Source organism: Salmo salar, chromosome ssa19 (assembly GCF_905237065.1).
Source record: "Salmo salar chromosome ssa19, Ssal_v3.1, whole genome shotgun sequence".
NCBI classification, from domain to species: domain Eukaryota; kingdom Metazoa; phylum Chordata; class Actinopteri; order Salmoniformes; family Salmonidae; genus Salmo; species Salmo salar.
In genome coordinates this window covers 31,763,331-31,784,669 of record NC_059460.1, presented here as the reverse complement: position 1 = coordinate 31,784,669, position 21,339 = coordinate 31,763,331, and the positions used below count along the sequence as shown (strand labels likewise).

Below are 21,339 nucleotides of genomic sequence, written 5' to 3'. Positions count from 1 at the left end.
AAAAAAAAAATATCGCTAAAACGCCAAATCTAACTGCCTGTATCTCAGGACCTGAAGCAAGGATATGCATATTCTTGATACCGTTTGAAAGGAAATACTTTGAAGTTTGTGGAAATGTGAAGCTAATGTTGGAGAATATAACACATTAGATCTGGTAAAAAAAATAATGCAAAGAAAAAAACATGCGTTTTCAAAATATATTTTTTAAATCTTTGAAATGCAAGAGAAAAGCCATTTTATTACTTAAGAGTCTAGGCACAATTTAGCAGGGGTTCAAACTGTAGAATCCAGTTCCTACATTTTAATATAAAAATGGATTTTATCAAAAAAAACTATGCTACATGTTATCTCTGGGGCCCACAGGATGGCAAATCAGAGCAAGATTACTGAATGTAAGTACATTATTATCTTCAGAGGTGAATGTGTCAAACCAGTTGCCATAATAAAAGTTTTGTGTTGTTGTGCACTCTCCTCAAACAATAGCATGGTATTTTTTCACTGTAATAGCTACTGTAAATTGGACAGTGCAGTTAGATTAACACGGATGTAAGCTTTCTGCCCATATAAGACATGTCTATATCCTGGGAAATGTTCTTGTTACTTACATCATACAAATCACATTAGCGTAGGGGGGGACACTGATCCCGTAGAGGTTTAAATGTAAAAAACAGACTGAACTCCTCTTATCACTTGCAGTAATAGTCGATTTAGATGAATTGCCACACCTGCAATAAGTGCCGGATTGTTCTTCAAAGGGAGAGCAAGAGAAAGTGAGAGCTGGGTGGAAAGGTCGAAATCTATTTGTATCTCATTGCTGGGTCTATTTGCATTGCAATGAAGGCCGTGAGTGTTCAGCACTGTTCAGATGTGCACCCAGACAATAGTGCCAGTGTTTTGAGAAAGAGAGAAAAAGGGGAGAAAAGAAGAAGAAAAGGGGAGTGGAAGGGATTACGCATCGTGAGAACCATGTTCATTTGCTGTTAATGTTATTGGGTCTAAAAAGCAGTATCTGCAGTACCAGGGCCCTTAGTTAACCAGACCAGTGTGTGTTCTTCTACACCATGATGATCTCTGTTGGTAGCAGCTGTTGAAGAGAGTGGCTTAAGGACAGAACAATCACACGTAAAGGTGGGTGTAGCTAATTTTTCTATCAGAATGTGAAATTAAGAAAGTATGAAGAGAGTGTCTATCTATTACTAGAGATGATTACATTGTAAGTTGGTATGGTTAATTTAATTAAATGATGCAGTTATTGCATGTAACAGAACACTGATGCTGGATTACGTAAAACTGATACCAGACAAACCTTTTGGGGAAAAAATATGTTCATCATTGTTTATATTCGTTTATTCTAAAGATACTTTTCTGAATTGTTGCTTCCTTGTCTGGTAGAGTATGATAGGGCCTATGAAGTTTTTGTCCCAAGAGTAAATACATTTTGTTACGTGAATAAAATGTATCAATTGAATGGTCTTACTATTATTATTTATTTTTTTTACCTTTGTTTAACTAGGCAAATCAGTTAAGAAATAATTATTATTTTCAATGATGGCCTAGGAACAGTGGGTTAACTGCCTTGTTCAGGGGCAGAACGACATATTTTTACCTTGTCAGCTTGGGGATTCGATGATGTGAAGATTGTCCTGATGGTGTGAAGGTTGTCCTGAAACACTGTGACTATTATATCCACTGTAACCTTATGTTAAACACCTAGATGTCATAGCTATACCTCACTTTTACACAATGCAACTCAAGCTGCTAGTTCCGTTTGTCTGTACTGGTTGACACTGATATCATTACAGTTGTCTGTCTAAGACAGATGACAATTAAGAACTCATCTGAACAAAGTTTACGTTTACATTCTTCATTAAGATACATTATACTATACTAATTTATTATTTTACTAGTTGTAACTAACAAGATGAAACAATTGATTTCAAGAAATATAAAATTGTGAATGTACAACGGATGTGTAAAGAATGATAGCAATTAACTTTTTTCTCTCAAATTACCAAGGTTGTGATGCATTGTTGACAATAATGACTTACATAACAACACGTACAAACAATACGTCTTTTACTAATTGTACATGGTAGCATGTGAAAGTGATCAAACGATGGTTGGGTTCTTCATAGGGAGATCAATCATTTTAACTGTCTGCTGGAAATCAAAGGTGGAACATTCAGCAGTGCTTTGTATTAAAGTGACATTTCAGGCTGTATATTAATAGGCATACAACTTTTTTGAAACTGTAACTTTTTTGTACTGTAACTTTATTCCACTGAATGCATGCCAGGGATAAAAGTACAGAGAAAAATACTTTCCACAGCATGCTCTGTACACACCAAAAAATTGTACTCTATGTTGGACATGTCCTTAATGTTATTATGCTATTACATTTGTTATTAGACTGTAGTTACTCTGTTATAACATATTTGATTGTCTACATAGACTACCTATATAACTTGTGTTACACTTGCACACATGCCTAACGCAGCCAGGTCTAAGAAATGGCAGGTAAGAAGTTTAACAGTTTTTCTAGATAGATGTGGAGAATGTAAATATCTCCATGAGAGCACATATAGGAAATGAATGTGATGGTCTCACTACATCTAGTTCTTAACATTGTGAGACCCCAGCTCATTCTCAACTCTGTCATATGGTGGAGTAGTGGAGAAGTGTACATGTTGGTGCTCCAGGAGGTCTGCTGGAGTGGGAGGAAGAAGGCCTATTACTACATTAAAAAATGGCTGCCAACCATAGGGTTCTACACTCACTGATGCTAGTTATCAAAAATATATTCAAATGGTTTAGCTAATTGAAAATATACCTCTTTCTGGGGTTGCTCAGTTCAACACCCCAGCATTTTCGACAGATTCCAGAATAAGCAGTGCAACACCATTCACGCCATGATTCATTGTGCTACTTGATGCCATTGAGCCAGATTCTATTTCAGCCTTATTTTCATGGAAATAAGCTATTGCAAAAATGAATTTCCAATGGACATGCATAGAAATGTACAAGATAGTTTGGCAGCTAAACCTGTCATATTCATATAGTCTATTGATTTCGCATGAGGTATTTCTAATATCTCGGATTAGGTAAACAACACAGCACTTATTCCATAGTCGGGGCATATTTCAGTGAAAAGGCCTGCCTAATAAGCCTAATGAGCGTTTGTATAAGAGCAGATGTGCTCTTTTTCCAGCTAGTCTATGCGCCGCCATTTTGGCTGCCTGTAGTGCATCTTGTTAGCCAACCAACTTTCTCCAGATCTGTTGGGCAGTGTGTCAGCCAGCCATTCTAGTGTGTGACTCATCTGGCACTGGTCTTTATTGGCGTACTTAGTTGGGACATGTTAAACACTGGGAGATGCCTTTCAGTAGTGTTGAAGGCTGTTTTCTAGTTTTGGCCCGCAGTGTTCAATTAGGCTGCTTGGTAGCCAGATGAAGTACCTTCATTACTTCACGATTCACTGGCCACTAATTGGAATGTCACTCCATGAGTCTCATGCTGATATGAATATGCCCAGTTAAGACGCACTTACACACAAACATATAGACTTTCACTGACATTGTGAGACCAAATAGAATTTCTCAAATAAAATTGGGTATTGGTAATTGATTTTTACCAACACATTGTAATGTAGGGGGCTTGACAGTAAATATAATTTCACAAGATTAAATATGACCATTAGGCAGTCAGACATGAATAATACACACGAATAATACTTCCATGCCAACTACAACAACTACTATACTAACTGCACAATGCACACAGTATTATTTAATTATTTCATATTATTGCACATAGCATTGTCTCTTGTTACGTTCAGAAACATACAAAACGTTAAACTACTGATAGAAAATACTTGTTGTGATGTTATTTTGATAAAACTACTACCTCACATCTTAAGCCATTCTCACCCCAAAGTAATTTAGAGTTTCTCTGAACAGGAGACTCAAAAGGAATTGTGGGACAATCTGGAGAGAACAGTCAGACAGCAACTATTTGACTCAATTACAAACCTGCTCTCTGAGACACAATTAAAATGGGAGTAGCATGAAGACAATCTGAGGGAAACGGTAGATCAGCAAAATGCTAAAATAGAAACAAGCCACTGCAGCGACAGAGACACCAGCTGTTGGTGGCGCATCACTATTGGTTACCGTACCAATGGTTTCATATTGGTTTCTCTGTCAATGGCAGAAGCAACAAGATGATATATTGCACAGTTGTCATGGTGGCACTTTCAAACATTGTCTAACTAAAAAGCACTGGAATTGCCATTTCACTTTCATTTAACACAAACTTTTTACGTTTTATTCATATAAGATTAGTAAAATATGATATAAAAATCCTATCCCTTTGTTTACATTGAACACTCATGTAGCTGGGTTTCTACATTCTACAACTCTTTTGGAACTACTATTAAGTTATCCTACAATGTCCTAGACATGACCGAAACTAAACATTTCAGAGGAGGACACATTCAATAGTTTTGGACTTGGTCATTGGAACATCAATTCTAATATGAGTTTTTTAGGCGCATGTTTCTCTATTTTCCATGTCTAACCAGGCATTGATTTAATTACACGTCTTGATTAGTCAGCTGCAGTGCTGTATCATACTGCAGGAATGATGTTTTGGTCCTAATGCTCGCCAATGGAATACAATACATTGCCTTGTTTTCTTACAAAAGGCTTTTCATCCTCACAGGATTTAAAGTCAAGACCCTAGCCTTAGAGTACACTTCCAAGAAACAGAATCACAATAACTTCATAATCTTTTCCAAGAGCAAAATTGCTTCCAGTTCATTTATTTTTCTTGTATATTTCAGTGGAAGCTGCATTTGTCAGAAATAGCTGGTGAACTAAAATGTATTTTCATGTCTCGAAATACAGTGTTTGACCAGGGGTGGATAGAGAGCATGGCTGGTATTTTGATTTGTGTCAAAGCCTGGTAAAAATACTTTATCATCTTGTCAGCTAGATAAAACAACAATCAAATATGAAAGACTACTTTCCTCTCCTTTTATCAGTGGCGTAGCGTAGTTTCGTGGGGCCACTCGCAAAGTCCAAGCAAGAAGTTTGGGGGCCCCAAAGCTCGTGGGCCCCTCGCCTTGCGAGGGTTGCAGGAGTGTGTGCTACACCAGTGCCTCTTACATAAATTGAATTGACCAGAATTAATTCACCCATCATCTCCACTTTTATTGATGTTACAAAATATACAGTGTCCATATTAGGACAAACAACTCCTGCTGAGACTGAGGCTGTCCTAATATGGACGCCGGTAGTTACATTTACATATATGGATGATGAGAAATCTTAGATATGATGTTTTTTCCTGAGCACCTGAAGTTACGATTTGAAGTCACCTGCACCTGTACCTTGAAGAGCATTTGAAATAAATACATTCAAATTATGCATTTGGATCATGGAAAATCTTAGTTGAGGGATCAAATATATTGTATTTTACTGAGCACCTGAAGATTGAGTTGTTGAAGTCCCTCACATGGTACAGGGGATTTCATACAGGTTTGAAATGTACCTTAAAGAGCATTTTACATGAATAAATTGTTTCATCACATCTCATTTCAAATTAAGAAAGAATATAAAGGGAAGGGTATATGGCTGTGCTCCGTCGCCCTTTTCAGGAAGATGAAAGTATTGGTTTAGGTATCATACCTATAAATCGCTCATATGATTTATTTTTACTTAAATAATGTTATCATTACCAGTGCCATTTCATAGCGCAAGCATTACCATTTCAATTTATATGTAATCTGGCCTGCAGAATAACATCTTTCTTGTAATAAATCATAATGCATTTGACTTTGAGAGAGAACAAAAGAAATAGAGGAAAAGAGAGAGAAAGAGAGGAAAAGGGAAGAGGTGGAGACACTGAGAAACAGAGTTGGTCATAGAGAATAAGAGATACAGAAAGTAACACACCGGCTAAGAGAGAGAGAGAGAGCGAGCAAGCGAGAGAGAGAGCAAGAGCGCTTGAAGAAACAGAGACATGTAGACTGAAAGACAGAGACAGAGAAAGATAGTGATAGAGTGGTGGAGAGAGCGAAACGAGAAGAGAGAATAATAGGGAGTAATGTCACGGAGGGGATTGGAAAGGTTGTCAAGCACACCTGCTCAGCCTTGGTGCCTAGTGAAGGCCACAGTGAGCATCGGGCACCCAGCCCCATCCCTTCCTCCTACTACATCTCCTTCCGCACCCCTGAGCTAGACAGACATACCCGGTGGGACCGTGGCATAATCACTTTATTTCCCCGTTGGCTGCTGGAGGGGGGCTGAGAGGCTGCAACCTTTGCCAAGCCTGCCTGTGTGATCCTCTCCTATCCCACAGGGAGCACTGTGGCCCAGGTGACAGCCACAGATGCTGACGATCCCCTGTTTGGAAACAACGCCAAGCTCATCTACTCTATCCTACTGGGGGAGCCCTACTTCTCTGTGGAACCCAAGACAGGTATAGTTCAGAGATATACTGTAGAGACATTCACGTGGGTCCATCAAAATAAGTCAAGTTCAGTGTCAACAATCTTTAAACCCCCCCAGGCATAATCATGACCTAAATGTCCAACATGGACAGGGAGGCTAGGGAGCAGTATCTGGTGGTGGTGCTGGTGAAGGATATGCTTGGACTCAACGGTGGTTACTCTGCCTCCACCACTGTCACCATCAGCTTGACGGATGTCAATGACAACGGACCCACCTTCCAGCACAGTGAGTCACATCAGTCACAGCCGCACACTAATTGTGCCACTGTCAAGCCTCTCACACATACTGATTCACATCACAAAGGAGGAAAATCGGAGTGTGCAATCTTACTCCTTTAAACACACAACTAGTATATATATATATATATATATATATATATATATATATATTCCGAGAGAGAGAGTGAGAGACAGAGAGAGAGAGAGACACAGACAGACAGACAGACAGACAGACAGACAGACAGACAGACAGACAGACAGACAGACAGACAGACAGACAGACAGACAGACAGACAGACAGACAGACAGACAGACAGACAGACAGACAGACAGACAGACAGACAGACAGACAGACAGAGCGCGTGTGCGTGCAGACACGCGAGTGCCAGCTACCCCCTTACAGGGGGTAGCTGGCACGATACCCCCTTACAGGGCCAACCAGGCAGGATATAACCCCCCACACTTTTCCAATGCACAGACAGACAGACAGACAGACAGACAGACAGACAGACAGACAGACAGAGCGCGTGTGCGTGTGCGCGTGTGCGTGCAGACACGCGAGTGTGTGTATGTATATCTGTTTGTAAGACCACTGGATGAATTTAATCATTCACACATAAAAGGACATTTGTCCGAGAAGAATCCATCCGGAATTTTGTTTTTTGAGGTCACCACCCATTGAAATGGCTGTCTATGGGAAAATCAAAGGAAATCCTCCCACATTGCAGTTCCTATGGCTTCCACTAGATGTCAACAGTCTTTAGAAAGGGTTTCAGGCTTGCTTTTTGAAAAATTTGCTAAAATTTGTAGTTTTTCTAGGTGACTCTCATTTTGACTGTAGTGTTGTGGCGTGCGTGGATGAGGGCGTGCACCTTGTTATTTATCTCAGGTAATGAACATACTATTCTCTGTCTTACATTTTATCATTTATTTACATATTAGGGTACCTGAGGATTGATTAGAAACGTTGTTTGACTTGTTTGGACGAAGTTAATTGGTAACTTTTGGGATTCCTTTGTATGCATTTTGAACGAGGAGAACAGGTGGATTACTGAATCAAGTGCGCCAACTAAACTTACTTTTTTGGGACTTTATCGAACAAAACGACCATTTGTTATGTAGCTGGGACCCTTGGGATTGCAAACAGAGGAAGATCTTCAAAGGCAAGTGATTTATTTTATCGCTATTTCTGACTTTCATGATGCCTCTGCTGGTTTGGATTTTTTTTTAATACTTTTGTATGCGGGGCGCTGTCCTCAGATAATCGCATGGTATGCTTTCACCATAAAGCCTTTTTGAAATCTGACAAAGCGGACGGATTAACAAGACGTTAAGCTTTTAAACAATGTAAGACACTTGTATTTTCATGAATGTTCAATATGACGATTTTTGTATTTTGTATTTCGTACTCTGCAATTTCAATTTGTTGTCGAGGTGTGCTGCTAGCGGCACATCTAGCCCAAAGTTAAGGACAGATTGTTCTTCAAGATGTTCAAATGTTCATAGATGACCAGCAGGGTCACATAATAATCACAGTGGTTGTAGAGGGTGCAACAGGTCAGTACCTCAGGAGTAAATGTCTGTTGGATTTTCAAAGCTGAGCACTCAGAGGTCGAGACAGCAGATGCGGTAGAGAGAGAGTCGAAACCAGCAGGTCCGGGACAAGGTAGCACGCCCAGTGAACAGGTCAGGGTTCCATAGCTGCAGGCAGAACAGTTGAAACTGAAGCAGCAGCATGACCAGGTGGACTGGGTACAGCCAGAAGTCATCAGGCCAGGGAGTCCTGAGGAATGCTCCTAGGGCTCAGGTCGTACAGGAGGGGAGGGAGAGAGCGAGAGAGAGATAATTAGAGGGAGAATACTTAAATTCACACAGGACACCAGATAAGACAGGAGAATTACACCAGAAATAAGACTGATCCTAGACAGGGGGAGTCGGGGGACACTGTAGCCCCGTCCAACGATACCCCCTTACAAGGCCAACCAGGCAGGATATAACCCCCCACACTTTTCCAATGCACAGCTTCCACATCACTAGAGGGATATCAACAGACCACTGACTTAGTACCCTGACACAAGGCTGAGTATAGCGCACGAAGATCTCCTCCACCGCACAAGCCCCCTCGGACAGGAAGATCACATCAACCCACTCAAGTGACTCACCCCTCCTAGAGACGGCATGGAAGAGCAGTAGTAAGCCAGTGACTCAGCCCCCGTAATAGGGTCAGAGGCAGAGAATCCCAGTGGAGAGAGGGGAGCCGGCCAGGCAGAGACAGCAATGGCAGTTCGTCACTCCAGTGCCTTGCCATTCGCCTTTGCACTCCTGGGTCAGACTACACTCAATCACTGAAGAGATGAGTCTTCAGTAAAGACTTAAAGGTCAAAACAGAGTCTATGTCTATCACATGGATAGGCAGACCATTCCATAAAAATGGAGCTGTATTGGAGAAAGACCTGCCACCAGCTGTTTGCTTAGAAACTCTAGGGATAATAAGGAGGCCTGCGTCTTGTGACCGTAGTGTATGTGTAGGTATGCACGGCAGGACCAAATCGGAGAGATCGGTAGGAGCAAGCCCATGTAATGCTTTGTAGGTTAGCAGTAAAACCTTGAAATCAGCCCTAGCCTTAACAGGAATCAAATGAAGAGAGGCTAACACTGGAGAAATATGATCAATTTTGTGGGTTCTAGTCAAGATTCTAGCAGCCGTGTTTAGCACTAACTGAACGTTATTTTGTGCTTCATCCGGGTAGTGAGTAGAACATTGCAGTAGTATAATCTGGAATTGATAAAAGCATGCATTAGCTTTTCTGCATCATGTTTGGACAAAAAGTTTCGAATTTTTGCAATGTTATGAAGATGGAAAAAGCTATCCTTGAAATATTCTTGATATGTTCGTCAAAAGAGAAATCAGGGTCCAGAGTAACGCCAAGGTCCTTCACAGATTTATTTGAGACGACTATTCAATCATCAAGATTAATTGTCAGATCCAACAGCAGATCTCTTTGTTTCTTGGGACCTATATCTCTGTTTTGTCCAAGTTTAAAAGTAGACAATTTGCATTCATTCACTTCGTTATGTCTGAAACACAGGCTTCCAGGGAAGGCAATTTTGGGACTTCATGTTTCATCGAAATGTACAGCTGTGTGTCAACCGCATAGCTGTGAAAGTTGGCCTTGTGTTTCCAAATGACATCACCAGCATTGTACATTTCTGGTCACAACTTGCAGACTTGTTTACGTGCTGCTGTGCATTTTATTGCCAACCTTACTTTGCTACCTGACAACTTTACGGTTTTTACTTTTTAATTACCGTTTATATTTTTAGTTTTTGCCTCACTCAACTTTTTTTCCATTCAACTTTTTCACTCCGGACACTTTATCTGGACATGGTTCGTCAGGACCTCCGACAGCCGAAGCTAAGTAGTAAAATTAACAAGAGGCCTTCTAATTGCAGTCGCTGTACTCATAATATACAGGAGAACGATCGCCTTACGGCGAGGATAGCTGTGCTGGAAGCCCAGCTTCAGACGCAATTGTTAGGCAAGGGTAATTTCAGTGTAGGAAAGGATGAAACAGTGTCAGTGCCACCAGTAAGTACAGATAGTAGTATAAATCCCCTCGCACGGTCCCCGCAGCCGTACAACTTTCTCATGGCTTCTGGAGGGAAATCTTGTAGGAATGCTCAACCGGTGTCGCTCATTCAGCCGACAGAAACTTTCAACCGGTTCTCCCCATTAACCTGTTTGGGATAGGGGGCAGTATTTTCACGGCTGGATAAAAAACGTACCCGATTTAATCTGGTTACCACTCCTACCCAGTAACTAGAATATGCATATACTTATTACATATGGATAGAAAACACCCTAAAGTTTCTAAAACTGTTTGAATGGTGTCTGTGAGTATAACAGAATTCATTTGGCAGGCAAAAACCTGACAAGGTTTCAGGCAGGAAGTGGCCTGTCTGACAAGGTGTCGTTCTTCTTGTCTCTGTTTATTGAAGAGTGAGGATCTTAGCTGTCCCGTGACACTTCCTACGGCTGCCATAGGGTCTCAGAAGGCGGCAAAAAGCTGAATCGTGGCTTTGCAGGCTCTGGCTGAAACAAAGTAGCGCGTTTGGGTAGTGGCTGGTTACAGTACTGTGAGACTCAGGCGCGTGCCCGCGTCGACCGAAAGCTTTGTTTACTTTCCTCAGTTTAGCTAAATGGACATTCCCGGTCGGAATATTATCGCTTTTTTACGAGAAAAATTGCATAAAAATGGATTTTAAACAGCGGTTGACATGCCTCGAAGTACGGTAATGGAATATTTCGATTTCTTTTTTTTTCGACCCTGATTTACCATTTCGGATAGTTTCTGGAACGCACAAACAAAACGCCGCTATTCGGATATAACGATGGATTATTTTGGACCAAACCAACATTTGTTATTGAAGTAGCAGTCCTGGGAGTGCATTCTGACGAAGACAACAAAAGGTAATCAAACTTTTATAATAGTAAATATGATTATGGTGAGTGCTAAACTTGCCGGGTGTCTAAATAGCTAGCACGTGATGCCTGGGCTATGTACTTAGAATATTGCAAAATGTGCTTTCACAAAAAAGCTATTTTAAAATCGGACATATCGAGTGCATAGAGGAGGTCTGTATCTATAATTCTTAAAATAATTGTTATGCTTTTTGTGAACGTTTATCGTGAGTAATTTAGTAAAATGTTAGCGAATTCCTCCGGAAGTTTGCGGGGGGTATGCTAGTTCTGAACGTCACATGCTAATGTAAAAAGCTGGTTTTTGATTTAAATATGAACTTGATTGAACAAAACATGCATGTATTGTATAACATAATGTCCTAGGGTTGTCATCTGATGAAGATCATCAAAGGTTAGTACTGCATTTAGCTGTCTTCTGGGTTTTTGTGACATTATATGCTAGCTTGAAAAATGGGTGTCTGATTATTTCTGGCTTGGTACTCTGCTGACATAATCTAATGTTTTGCTTTCGTTGTAAAGCCTTTTTGAAATCGGACAATCTGGTTAGATTAACGAGAGTCTTGTCTTTAAAATGGTGTAAAATAGTCGTATGTTTGAAAAATTGAAATTATTGCATTTTTGAGGTTTTGTATTTCGCGCCACGCTCTTCCACTGGCTGTTGAATAGAGTGGGACGGTGACGTGCAACCTAGCCCATAGAGGTTAACGGATTTGAGCCATAAGAAGTTAACACAGTGTCCAAAGAAGGGGCAGAAGTATACAGAATGGTGTTGTCTGCGTAGAGGTGGATCAGAGAATCACCAGCAGCAAGAGCGACATCATTGATGTTTACAGAGAAAAGAGTCGGCCTGAGAAATGAACCCTGTGGCACCCTCATAGAGACTGCCAAAGAACCGGACAACAGGCCCTCCGATTTGACACACTGAACTAGAAATAAAAGCTGAAATAAGTCATTCTCTCTACTATTATTCTGACATTTCACATTCTTAAAATAAAGTGGTGATCCTAACTGACCTAAGACAGGGAATTTGTATTAAGATTAAATGTCAGGAATTGTGAAAAACTGAGTTTCAATGTATTTGGCTTAGGTGTTTGTAAACTGTAGATATTCCATAAACACCTGCCATTTCCAGCTTCAATAGTCATTTTCAACATAAACAATGTCTACACTGTATTTCTGATCAATTTGATGTTATTTTAATTGACAAAAAATTGCTTTTCTTTTGAAGACAAGGAAAAGTCTAAGTGACCCCAAACTTTTGAACGGTAGTGTACATGTACGTGTGAGTGCTATGTGAACTGCTGTGGACTCCACTGCACACTGAACATGCAAAAGACCCAAGATATTAGTGTTTTACATTTGTCACATCCGTGTGTAGTTGGAGTGTGAAAGAGCTAATCATTTACATTTACATTTACATTTACGTCATTTAGCAGACACTGTTATCCAGAGCGACTTACAAATTGGTGCATTCACCTTATGATATCCAGTGGAACAACCACTTTACAATAGTACATCTATATCTTTTTTTGGGGGGGGGGGGTTAGAAGGATTACTTTATCCTATCCCAGGTATTCCTTAAAAAGGTGGGGTTTCAGGTGTCTCCGGAAGGTGGTGATTGACTCCGCTGTCCTGGCGTCGTGAGGGAGCTTGTTCCAAAATTGGGGTGCCAGAGCAGCGAACAGTTTTGACTGGGCTGAGCGGGGACTGTGCTTCCGTAGAGGTAGGGGGGGCAGCAGGCCAGAGGTGGATGAACGTAGTGCCCTTGTTTGGGTGTAAGGACTGATCAGAGCCTGAAGGTACGGAGGTGCTGTTCCCCTCACAGCTCCGTAGGCAAGCACCATGGTCTTGTAGCAGATGCGAGCTTCAACTGGAAGCCAGTGGAGTGTGCGGAGGAGCGGGGTGACGTGAGAGAACTTGGGAAGGTTGAACACCAGACGGGCTGCAGCGTTCTGGATGAGTTGTAGGGGTTTAATGGCACAGGCAGGGAGCCCAGCCAAAAGCGAGTTGCAGTAATCCAGACGGGAGATGACAAGTGCCTGGATTAGGACCTGCGCCGCTTCCTGTGTAAGGCAGGGTCATACTCTGCGAATGTTGTAGAGCATGAACCTACAGGATCAGGTCACCGCCTTGATGTTAGCGGAGAACGACAGGGTGTTGTCCAGGTTCACGCCAAGGCTCTTAGCAATCTGGGAGGAGGACACAATGGAGTTGTCAACTGTGATGGCGAGATCATGGAACGGGCAGTCCTTCCCCGGGAGGAAGAGCAGCTCCGTCTTGCCAAGGTTCAGCTTGAGGTGGTGATCCGTCATCCACACTGATATGTCTGCCAGACATGCAGAGATGCGATTCACCACCTGGTTATCAGAAGGGGGAAAGGAGAAGATTAATTGTGTGACGTCTGCGTAGCAATGATAGGAGAGACCATGTGAGGATATGACAAAGCCAAGTGACTTGGTGTATAGCGAGAATAGGAGAGGGCCTAGAACTGAGCCCTGGGGGACACCAGTGGTGAGAGCACGTGGTGTGGAGACAGATTCTCGCCACGCCACCTGGTAGGAGGGGGAGGAGGATTCAGGAGGGAGGAGAAGGTGGCAACGAGCTTCCTAGGGTTAGAGGCAGATGCTTGGAATTTAGAGTGGTAGAAAGTGGCTTTAGCAGCAGAGACAGAGGAAGAAAATGTAGAGAGGAGGGAGTGAAAATATGCTAGGTCCGCAGGGAGGCTAGTTTTCCTCCATTTCCGTCCAGCTGCCCGGAGCCCTGTTCTGTGAGCTCGCAATGAGTCGTCAAGCCATGGAGCAGGAGGGGAGGACCAAGCCGGCCGGGATGATAGGGGACATAGAGAGTCAAAGGATGCAGAAAGGGAGGAGAGGAGGGTTGAGGAGGCAGAATCAGGAGATTGGTTGGAGAATGATTGAGCAGAGGGAAGAGATGATAGGATGGAAGAGGAGAGAGTAGCGGGAGAGAGAGAGCGAAGGTTGCGACGGCGCAATACCATCTGAGTAGGGGCAGAGTGAGTAGTGTTGGAGGAGAGTGAGAGGGAAAGGATACAAGGTAGTGGTCGGAGACTTGGAGGGGAGTTGCAGTGAGATTAGTAGAAGAACAGCATCTACTAAAGATGCAGTCAAGCGTATTGCCTGCCTTGTAAGTAGGGGGGGATGGTGAGAGGGTGAGGTTATAAGAGGAGAGGAGTGGTAAGAAGGAGGCAGAGAGAAATGAGTCAAAGGTAGACGTAGGGACGTTAAAGTCACCCAGAACTGTAAGGGGTGAGCCATCCTCAGGAAAGGAGTTTATAAAGGCGTCAAGCTCATTGAAATCTCCAAGTGAACCTTGAGGGCGATAAATGATAAGGATGTTAAGCTTGAATGGGCTAGTGACTGTGACAGCATGGAATTCAAAGGAGGAGATAGACAGATGGGTCAGGGGAGAAAGAGAGAATGTCCACTTGGGAGAGATGAGGATTCCAGTGCCACCACCCCGCTGACCAGATGCTCTCGGGGTATGCGAGAACACGTGATCAGACGAGGAGAGAGCAGTAGGAGTAGCAGGGTTTTCTGTGGTAATCTATGTTTCCATCAGCGCCAAGAAGTCGAGGGACTGGAGGGTAGCATAGGTTGAGATGAACTCTGCCTTGTTGGCTGCAGACCGGCAGTTCCAGAGGCTGCCGGAGACCTGGAACTCCACGTGGGTCATGCTCGCTGGGACCACCAGGTTAGAGTGGCAGCAGCCACGCGGTATGAAGCGTTTGTATGGCCTGTGCAGAGGGGAGAGAACAGGGATAGACAGACACATAGATGACAGGCTACCGAAGAGGCTACGCTAATGCAAAGGAGATTGGAATGAAAATTAACTAAACAACTGAAACACTCAGATATAACTCTTCCAACTTCCACTTTAGAAATGATAATTGATGTAAACTACAGTGGTTCAATGTTTCAGGAATAGGCTCAAACTTTGTTTATTCAGCTAGATAACTTGATACAGTATTCTTCCATGAAACCCACCCAGTGCACCGTATCCTATGACGCCGTAGCTAACTAGCATGCTAGCATCCAATAACACACGGTTAGCGCCAATACTTGGTTACAACAAACTACCAATGGATCATACGTGTCCGTGTCTAGTTCCTTTCATAGCGCAGAAGTAATTAAACGTTGGCCAGCTAACACAAAGTCAGTCCTGCTAGCTACACAAGTGGACTACACATCTCGAATGTTCAGAAAGTTAAGCTTACGTTGCAAAAATCTTATTGACTAAAATTATACAGTACTGCTAGCTGGTAACGTTGGCCAGCTAGCAGTGGCTGCGTTGTTGACTTTGTTTGAAAATGTAGCTGGCTAGCTAACCTCGATAGTTTCTCTGTACTACACCTCTATCCTTGATACAAAGACAAAGACAACTATGATACAAAGACAACTATGTAGCTAGCCAACATTACAATAATCAAATCGTTCCATTGTAATGTATTTAGTTTCTACAGTACTGCTAGTTGGTAAAGTTGGCTAGCTAGCAGAGGCTGTCGTGTTGACTTTGTTTGGAAAACGGCGTCGCCGCGAACGAATATAGCTGGCTAGCTAACCTTGTTAGTTTCTCTAACTACACCCTTATCTTTGTCACAAAGACAGCAAAGACAACTATGTAGCTAGCTAACATTACACTAATCAGATAGTTCCGTTGTAATGAAATGTAATGAAATGTAATATTACCTGTGGAGCGAAGTACAGCACGACTACTCACTCCAGCTCACATGATTTAATGGTTTGTGTGTAGAGTTTTGATGCAAAAACACAATTTTGAGAAGATTTAAAATAGTTTTGAATTAAGTGTTTGATTTTGCAAGAGATGTGTTATGTTTTGCATGTTTTGAGAATAGGAGCCATAGTTTCAAATTGTGTGTAAGCAATTGTCAAAAACTGTAAGACCATCACTGGGGGTTCTTTTACACCACTGAGTTTGAATTGCACTCTTACAGAGTGAATTTAACTCCTTAATCAACACTATAAAATGCCTTCATTTTGTCCAATATCATGCCTGCTTTGGGATTATATCCCGTCTGTTTTGAGATTGATTGATGAAACACCCATTTGGGCCACCAATGTAATTCAAAGAGATGTGACTGTTACAGTAGCATGTATAACGTTAAACTGCCTTTGTGACAGAGCTTTTCCAAAGCATTTATGATGCATGTATCCAATGTACTCCAACAAATGTCTATCTTTACAACTGCAGAGCAGAACCATCTATCCTTGTCTGTGGTGTTGTTCGTCAAAGTGCTGGACATAAAGGACAATGCGCCAAGGCTTGCCAGAGACTACCAGCCATACATCTGTGACGGCACACAGTCAGGAGAGGTACGATGCATCCTTCACTATTTTCACTGAGAATAATGTAACATTGGCCTTCTGTACAGGTATGTGGGCTATGGGCTGAGTCACAAGGTTTGAGCTTCGCTTTCCTGACTGACAATACAGATGTTATGACATAATCACAGGCTATCTATGTTAGTGTACCTTGTCAGATACCTTGTCTTGTCTCAACTACAGTGCCTTCAGAAAGTATTAACACCCCTTGAACAATTTAGTTGATTTATTTTCACATTTTGTTGTGTTACAGCCTGAATATAAAATGAATTAAATTGAGATGTTTTGTCACTGGCCTACACATGATACACCATAATCTCAAAGTGGACTTATGTCAATTTTTTTTTTACTAATTAATAACAAATGTAAAGCTGAAATGGCAAGCCTAAATAAGTTCAGGAGTGAAAATGTGCTTAACAAGTCACGTAATAAGTTGCATGGATTCACTCTGTGTGCAATAATAGTGTTTAACATGATTTTTGAATGACTACCTCACCTCTGTACCCCACACATACAATTATCTGTAAGGTCCCTCAGTCAAGCAGTGAATTTCAAACACATATGCAACCACAAGACCAGAGTGGTTTTTCAATGTATCAGAAATAAGGGCACCTATTGGTAGATTGGTAACAATAAAAAAAGCAGACATTGAATATCCCTTTGAGCATGGTGAAGTTATTAGTTACACTTTGGATGCTGTATCAATACACCCAGTCACTACAAAGATACATGCATCCTTCCTGAGGAAGGAGGAAAGAAACCACTTACGGATTTCACCATAAGGCCAATGGTGACTTTATAACAGTTAAATAGTTTAATGACTGTCAAAGGAAGAAACTGAGAATGGATCAACAACATTACTAACCTAATTGACAGAGTGAAAAGATGGAATCCTGTACAGAATAGAAATATTCTAAAACATGCATCCTCTTTGCAACAAGGCGCTAAACTAATACTGCAAAAAATGTTGCAAACCAATTCACTTTTTGTCCTGAATACAAAATGTTATGTTTGGGGCCAATCCAATACAACACATTACTGAGTACCACTCTCCATATTTTCAAGCTTCGTGGTGGCTGCACCATGTTATGGGTATGCTGGTAATTGTTAAGGACTGAGGAGTTTTTCAGGACAAAAAAGAAACGGAATGGAGCTAAGCACAGGCAAAATCCTAGAGGAAAACCTGGTTCAGTCCGCTTTCCACCAGACACTGGGAGATGGATTCACCTTTCAGCAGGACAATAACCTAAAACACAGAGCCAAATATACACTGGAGTTGCTCACCAAGAAGACAGTGAATGTTCCTGAACGGCCGCGTTACAGTTTTGAAATAAATATTCTTGAAAATATGTGGAAAAACCTGAAAATGGTTATCTAGCAATGATCAACAACCAATTTGACAGAGCTTGAATAATTTTGAAAAGTAAAATGGATAAATGTTGCACAATCCAGGTGTGGAATGCTCTTACCAAGAAAGACTCACAACTGTAATCACTGTTGAAGGTGACTCAGGGGGTTGAATACTTATCCAGTCAAGATATTTTAGTGTTTTATTTTTCATTTAATTTATTACATATTTTGAAATGTTCTTCCACTTTGACATTACAGAGTATTTTTTTTTAGATCGTTCACAAGAAATTACAAATAAATACATTTTATCCCGCTTTGTAACACAACAAAATGTGGAACAAGTTAACGTATGTGAATACTTTCTGAAGGCACTGTAAACTTGGGGATATGTCCTAGGAAGGACTTTCTATTCTATTTTTCTTTTGACGATGCTCAGTGAGAATCATTGTCAGTGAGAACCATTGTCTGACAGCTGCAGTATATTTGTGTCTTGTAGCTCATCCAGCTAATCAGTGCTGTGGATCTGGACAACCTATGGAGGGACACCATTTCTATTTCTCCATGGTCCATGAGAAGCACATCAACCCCAACTTTACCTTCAGGGACAACCAAGGTTGAGTACAGATAGATCCTCTGACTGTCACGTCCTGACCAGTAATGGGGTTATTTTGTTATTGCAGTTTGGTCAGGACGTGGCAGGGGGTGTTTGTTTTATGTGGTTCGGGGTTTGTTGGGCTATGTTCTTGTTAGTTTATTTCTATGTTAGTTCTAGTCTTTCTATTTCTATGTTTACTTAATGGGGTTGACCTTCAATTGGAAGCAGCTGCTCCTCGTTGCTTCTAATTGAAGGTCTTATTTAAGAGGGGTGTTTTTTCTATGGGATTTGTGGGTAGTTGTTTCCTGTTTTGTGTCTGTGCACCTGACAGGACTGTTTAGTGGCGGTCGTTGTTTTGTATACGTGATTTGTTTGTTTTTTCCTTCTTTTGATTTAATAAAGAAGATGAGTATACACGTTCCCGCTGCACCTTGGTCCAATCCTTATGATGCCCATTACACTGACTGTCATTCAAACTGGCCTATGTATTCATGAACAAAGTTTGACATGACTTAGACATCTGTGTAGCAATGCACAGAAATAAAAAATAGAAAAGCTTTGATATTTACGGTGTCCATATTAGGACAGCATCACACGCCTAAATCAACTTTCATGTATGTGTGATGCTGTCCTAATATGGATAACATACAAATCTTTAAGCTATTAAATCAGGTCTGCTCCTCAACCAGAATCTCCCTATCCACCACAGACAACAGTGCTAGCATTCTGGCATGGCAGAGGTTGTTCACCCGTAGGGACAATACCCAGTACATGCTGCCCGTGGTGATGGTGGACAGTGGCTCCCCAGCCCTCTCCAGTACTAGTACCCTGACCATCAGCGTGAGCAGCTGTCGGTCTGCCGGACACTGCTCCACAGGCGGGGTGGAGGCCCTGGCCCTATCCATGGGGTTCAGCCTCCAGACCCTTCTGGGTCTCCTGGTCTGCTTGGTAACACTCATAGTTCAGTGACACTGTACCCTTGGAATGGGCATATCTGCTTTTTTATATGATGGGTAAATGTTGAATGTGTTTACATGAAAACATATCATGATAAAATAAACTGTTTCAGATCTACAAGTTACAAGTGACTGTTTTTAACAGATCTGTTGTGTTAGTAAAGAGCTAGTGCAGTGCCACTTCACATAAACTTGGCAAGTATAAAGTGTGTGGCTATAAAATTGGATATCTTGAAATGTATCCCACTCTCATTAATAATAGTAATATTTCACTCAGCCTCACCAGTGTGCCCTAAACACAAATATGAAACATCTAAATGCTTAGCAAAGCACAATAATGTTTTCAGCTAGTGATGTGCTTATGTTACAGATACAGGTATCCTGTGTGTGTATTTGTTTTCTTTCCTTCTGCCCTAGTCACAGGTGTCACTCATCAGTCGCCAATCAGAAGACACACCTGATCCTTTTCCCTTACGCAATCACATCCCCTTTCCCTTGGTTTAAAAGTATCCCAATCAGTTGTCTCTAGAGTTATCTCTCTTTTGTTTTTGCACCTACATGTCACATTTGTCCGTTATTATGTGAGTATGTATTGTTATGGTGTATGACTGTTTGCTTGCTGGTGGAAAAGTGGATACCAAGACAAGTCGCCCATGGGCATACATTACCCGTAGGAAAACATTGTCTAAGAACCCTAGTTAGAACTGGGCGGACCACCCACTGTATTTTATTGGTTAGTTAGCTATCGGTTATTGAAGCAAGTAAGAATAGCTTAGGGGTTTTTGGATATTTATTATTTCTTTCCTTGGGTCCAGCTCAACCCCTCCCCCTCCCCTTTTATCGTGTGTTTAACAAATAAACCATAAGTGTTTGACGGTAGATTTAGGTTGTCTGTTGTTATTAGTTCTCACTGTTCCTTTTCACTGTTATGATTTGCATGAGATATGTTACGGGTCTCGATTCCATCCCCCCTAGACTGCAGGGCAAAAGGGGTTCGTAACAGCTTATTTGTGGCAATGCTTCAATAACTGTTACATCTTCGAGGGATAGGGTCGGCCACTGGGTCACTCATCTCCCTGGAGTCATGGGACTTTATGGACGCTGACCAGCATCTCCAGGACCCTGGATCACGTCTTTTCAGACTAACCCTCTGGCATGGGGGAGTGGAGGAGGAGACAATCTTCTGAACAGATAATAGTAATCCCATACATAATAGTACTTAACATCCCTGGACTTAATTTGTACGTCCTGAGGAAAGACACAAATGGCATATGTTATCTTCAATGTATGGTTAAAAACAGTAAAGCTAGCTGTAGTAAACACTATCAATGTTATGACAATTATACTTCTTGAACAGGCAATATATTGAAAGGTTTTAACATTATTTATGGCAACCTGTTAGGGCTAGGGGGCAGTATTGACACGGCTGGATAAAAAAACATACCCGATTTAATCTGGTTACCACTCCTACCCAGTAACTAGAATATGCATATACTTATTACATATGGATAGAAAACACCCTACATTTTCTAAAACTGTTTGAATGGTGTCTGTGAGTATAACAGAACTCATTTGGCAGGCAAAACCCTGAGACATTTTCTGACAGGAAGTGGATACCTGATGTGTTGTATTACCTTTAAACCTATCCCATTGAAAAACACAGGGGCTGAGGAATATTTTGGCACTTCCTATTGCTTCCACTAGATGTCACCAGCCTTTACAAAGTGTTTTGAGTCTTCTGGAGGGAGATCTTACCGAACAAGAGCCATGGAACGATGATGGCCCATTAGACACCTGGCGCGCGAGTTCATGTTGGGTACCCTCGTTCCAATACGTTATAAAAGAGTATGCATTCGTCCACCTTG

The 21,339-nt window shown here is 41.6% G+C and overlaps 1 non-coding gene across 1 annotated transcript; it reads left to right on the top strand.

Moving 5' to 3' along the window:
- The first annotated feature begins 934 nt into the window (after positions 1 to 934).
- LOC106578735 (uncharacterized) lies at positions 935 to 20,351 on the top strand. Its single transcript, XR_001322514.2, has 3 exons — positions 935 to 1,128; positions 16,443 to 16,564; positions 18,420 to 20,351. It is a non-coding gene; the product is annotated as an uncharacterized protein (transcript).
- The last annotated feature ends 988 nt before the right edge of the window (positions 20,352 to 21,339 follow it).